Consider the following 5,000-nt stretch of genomic DNA (forward strand, 5'->3'; position numbering starts at 1 on the left):
CGGCCTCCGAGACCCATCGCTGGGCAACGGAGACGAAGGCGAGAGGGGTGGACGAAAGTCTTTTCCCCCGCGATCAAGCCCGTCGAGCGGCTTTTGTCGAGTCCCGAACGAGAAGGGAACCTGACCGAGTCTGCTTTTAGGAAGACGAAGGCGCCTCGGATCGGGCACCTGCGAACCTCCAGCCGCGGTCCCCTCGAACCGTCTCTTAACTCTTCCCCGGAGGGAAGAGGGAGACGGAACGAAAAGGTCCGATAGATTGGAATAGCGACCCTCAGACAGGCGTGGCCCCGGGATTGACCCGGGGCCGCAATGTGCGTTCAAAGTGTCGATGATCAATGTGTCCTGCAATTCACATTAGTTCTCGCAGCTGGCTGCGTTCTTCATCGACGCACGAGCCAAGTGATCCACCGCTAAGAGTTGTACTCTTTATGGTTGTTTTTGTTTCGAAGCCATGTAACCAACAGACACAAAAAGTGACGGTTTGAAATAATGTTTTACGGCAGCCGCGGGTACGGGCGCCCCGGAACGCCTAAGCGAACTCGGGGTCATCAAACCGCGCCGCCGAGCCGCCTCCGGAGTAAGAAACCCCGCAGACGGACTTCGGGGGCCAGGTACCCGTCTCCCTTTGGCCGTAAAACACGTTTTTTGCTCAGGACACCGTTTTTCGATCAAGTCATTAAAAGGCCGAAGGGAATCCCTGTAGTTCCCAACGTCGGGCCGTGGCTTGAACATTTTTTGTTTGTGGAAATGGGAGTCGCGCCTACTGGGAGACACTACCAACCCAAGTCCCGGTAATGATCCTTCCGCAGGTTCACCTACGGAAACCTTGTTACGACTTTTACTTCCTCTAGATGATCAAGTTCGATCGACTTTTCAGCACAGCACCAAGGCCCCGCGAAGGAGCCCCGGCGTGGCCGATCCGAGGACCTCACATAACCATCCAATCGGTAGTAGCGACGGGCGGTGTGTACAAAGGGCAGGGACTTAATCAGCGCGAGCTGATGACCCGCACTTACTGGGAATTCCTCGTTCATGGGGAATAATTGCAATCCCCAATCCCCGTCACGAACGGGTTTAAGCGGATTACCCGCGCCTCTCGGCGTAGGGTAGGCACACGCTGGCCCGGCCATTGTGGCGCGCGTGCAGCCCCGGACATCTAAGGGCATCACAGACCTGTTATTGCTCCATCTCGCGTGGCTATACGCCACTGGTCCCTCTAAGAAGTTAACCGCGACCGCGGGGGGCCGCGTAACTATTTAGCACGAAGGAATCTCGTTCGTTATCGGAATTAACCAGACAAATCACTCCACCAACTAAGAACGGCCATGCACCACCACCCACAGAATCGAGAAAGAGCCATCAGTCTGTCAATCCTTTCCGTGTCCGGGCCGGGTGAGGTTCCCCGTGTTGAGTCAAATTAAGCCGCAGGCTCCACTCCTGGTGGTGCCCTTCCGTCAATTCCTTTAAGTTTCAGTTTTGCAACCATACTCCCCCCGGAACCCAAAGACTCTGGTTTCCCCGCACGCTGCCCGGCGGGTCATGGGAATAACGCCGCCGGATCGCGGGTCGGCATAGTTTACGGTCGGAACTACGACGGTATCTGATCGTCTTCGAACCTCCGACTTTCGTTCTTGATTAATGAAAACATTCTTGGCAAATGCTTTCGCTTTCGTCCGTCTTGCGCCGGTCCAAGAATTTCACCTCTAGCGGCGCAATACGAATGCCCCCGGCCGTCCCTCTTAATCATGGCCCTGGTTCAGGAAACCCACAAAATAGAACCGGAGTCCTATTCCATTATTCCTAGCTCAGGCATTCAGGCGAGTTTGGTGCCCGCTTTGAACACTCTGATTTTTTCAAAGTAAACGCTCCGGACCCCTGAGGACCGGACACCCAACCAAGGGCATCCGGGGGGCGCCGGGAGGCAGGGTCTGGGACAGGCGGTAGCTCGCCTCGCGGCGGACCGCCAGCCCACTCCCGAAGTCCAACTACGAGCTTTTTAACTGCAGCAAATTTAATATACGCTATTGGAGCTGGAATTACCGCGGCTGCTGGCACCAGACTTGCCCTCCAATGGGTCCTCACCCATGTGTTTAGGATACGTTCATTCCGATTACAGGGCCTCGAAAGAGACCTGCATCGTTATTTTTCGTCACTACCTCACCGTGTCGGTAATGGGTAATTTGCGCGCCTGCTGCCTTCCTTGGATGTGGTAGCCATTTCTCAGGCTCCCTCTCCGGAATCGAACCCTGATTCCCCGTTACCCGTGGTCACCATGGTAGCCCCCTATGCTACCATCGACAGCTGATAGGGCAGACATTCGAATGAGACGTCGCCGCCGCGGTGGGCGCGCGATCGACCCGAGGTTATCTAGAGTCACCAAAGGGCCGGGGGAAACCCTCGCGGGTCCCCCCGGGTGGGTTTTGGGTCTGATAAATGCACGCATCCCGGCCCCCCCGAGAGAGGACCGGTCAGCGCTCGTTTGCATGTATTAGCTCTGGAATTACCACAGTTATCCGAGTAACGTGTGGAGCGATCAAAGGAACCATAACTGATTTAATGAGCCATTCGCAGTTTCACTGTACCTTCCGTGTGCACTTAGACCTGCATGGCTTAATCTTTGAGACAAGCATATGTTACTGGCAGGATCAACCAGGTTGCTGCGAGTGGTTTTTGTCACAGAAAAAACCATTGGTTCTTAGAGGGGAGAGGGATCGGCCCCGTACCGTCCGAAGGACCCCCCGGGGAGGGGGGGACGGGCGGAGAGGCTCGTCCGAGCTCACCCCTCATTGCTCCCAGTGGAAATTAGTGTGGCAACTCCGCTGCGCGAGTTCCCGCTTGCTTCGGGGATAACAAGGAAACGCTCGTTCCGAAACCGGGGGTCCGGAGCTTTTTGAAGCCGGGTGCTGGAGCTCGGTTGGACGCGAGGACCACCGAGGCATCCGAGTCCGACGGCTCCGGGCCGACCGGTTATCGTGTAGGGCAGATTGAGATATAGACGGGCCGTCTACGACTCCCTCGGATAGGTTCGGAAAGGTCCTCCCCCTGACGGAGGACCCCCCTGGAGGCTAACCCGCTGGGTCGGGTAGGAACGCACCGCGCACAGTGGCCACGGAGGGCCGCGCGGTTGCCTACCCAGGCGGGCTCGGTAGTCCATTCGATCGGGTCAAAATAATGAAAGAGATACCCCCCCTGGAACCGTCTCTGGAAGTTTGGTTTTTCCTCCGTACCGCCTGGGGGGCGGGGGGCGGGACGGAGGCCGACCTGCGGAGCTTCTTGGTCGGGTAGGATCGGGTCCGTGTTATAGTGTCCAAAAATCCACTTTGGAACCATTATTGGGGCTTTATTTAAGCTCTGCCATGCTTAGAAATGAATGGAGAATCATCTCCAGTGCTTGGACCCCTAGTCATTGCCACTCTCCTCAACAGTCCGACGGCACCCCTTTGAAAAACCCCCCGACGAAAAATCCTCCAGAGCGCGGGCGAACTCGCTCCGAGGCCGACCGGAGTGCACCTTCGTCGGGCAAGGGAGTCGGGCGAAGGGGGTCAGAAATCCTGGAGCTCGCCACCCTCACTAGTTTTTGGCGTGAAATGGTAGACCAAAAGTGGGGACTTAGAAAAATTTCGCACTTTTTCGACCTACCACTGGTAGACCGAGTGGGACTTAGTCATTTTTTCAGCTTTTTCGGGCCTACCACTGGTAGACCAAGTTGGACTTAGTCATTTTTTCAACTTTTCGAGCCTACCACTGGTAGACCAAGTTGGACTTAGTCATTTTTTCGACTTTTCGAGCCTACCACTGGTAGACCAAGTTGGACTTAGTCATTTTTTCGACTTTTCAGAGCTACCACTGGTAGACCAAATGGGACTTAGTCATTTTTTCAACTTTTCGAGCCTACCACTGGTAGACCAAGTTGGACTTAGTCATTTTTTCAGCTTTTTCGGGCCTACCACTGGTAGACCAAGTTGGACTTAGTCATTTTTTCGACTTTTCAGAGCTACCACTGGTAGACCAAGTTGGACTTAGTTATTTTTTCAACTTTTCGAGCCTACCACTGGTAGACCAAGTTGGACTTAGTCATTTTTTCGACTTTTCAGAGCTACCACTGGTAGACCAAGTTGGACTTAGTCATTTTTTCAACTTTTCGAGCCTACCACTGGTAGACCAAGTTGGACTTAGTCATTTTTTCGACTTTTCAGAGCTACCACTGGTAGACCAAATGGGACTTAGTCATTTTTTCAACTTTTCGAGCCTACCACTGGTAGACCAAGTTGGACTTAGTCATTTTTTCGACTTTTCGAGCCTACCACTGGTAGACCAAGTTGGACTTAGTCATTTTTTCGACTTTTCAGAGCTACCACTGGTAGACCAAGTTGGACTTAGTTATTTTTTCAACTTTTCGAGCCTACCACTGGTAGACCAAGTTGGACTTAGTCATTTTTTCGACTTTTCAGAGCTACCACTGGTAGACCAAGTTGGACTTAGTCATTTTTTCGACTTTTCAGAGCTACCACTGGTAGACCAAGTTGGACTTAGTCATTTTTTCGACTTTTCAGAGCTACCACTGGTAGACCAAGTTGGACTTAGTCATTTTTTCGACTTTTCAGAGCTACCACTGGTAGACCAAGTTGGACTTAGTCATTTTTTCGACTTTTCAGAGTTACCACTGGTAGACCAAGTTGGACTTAGTCATTTTTTCGACTTTTCGAGCCTACCACTGGTAGACCAAGTTGGACTTAGTCATTTTTTCGACTTTTCGAGCCTACCACTGGTAGACGAAGTTGGACTTAGTCATTTTTTCGACTTTTCGAGCCTACCACTGGTAGACCAAGTTGGACTTAGTCATTTTTTCGACTTTTCGAGCCTACCACTGGTAGACCAAGTTGGACTTAGTCATTTTTTTTCAACTTTTCGAGCCTACCACTGGTAGACCAAGTTGGACTTAGTCATTTTTTTCAGGTTTTCGCACCAACCAGTGGTAGACCAAGTTGGACTTAGTCATT

At 52.6% G+C, this 5,000-nt stretch overlaps 2 non-coding genes across 2 annotated transcripts; both read right to left on the reverse strand.

Annotated features, from left to right (window-relative positions):
* Positions 1–265: 265 nt before the first annotated feature.
* LOC125797774 (5.8S ribosomal RNA) lies at positions 266–419 on the reverse strand. Its single transcript, XR_007436604.1, has one exon. It is a non-coding gene; the product is annotated as a 5.8S ribosomal RNA (ribosomal RNA).
* A 373-nt stretch (positions 420–792) lies between these two features.
* LOC125797791 (18S ribosomal RNA) lies at positions 793–2,656 on the reverse strand. Its single transcript, XR_007436621.1, has one exon. It is a non-coding gene; the product is annotated as an 18S ribosomal RNA (ribosomal RNA).
* Positions 2,657–5,000: the final 2,344 nt, after the last annotated feature.

The sequence above is a fragment of the Astyanax mexicanus genome, unplaced genomic scaffold, assembly GCF_023375975.1.
Source record: "Astyanax mexicanus isolate ESR-SI-001 unplaced genomic scaffold, AstMex3_surface scaffold_53, whole genome shotgun sequence".
Classification (NCBI taxonomy): Eukaryota; Metazoa; Chordata; class Actinopteri; order Characiformes; family Acestrorhamphidae; genus Astyanax; species Astyanax mexicanus.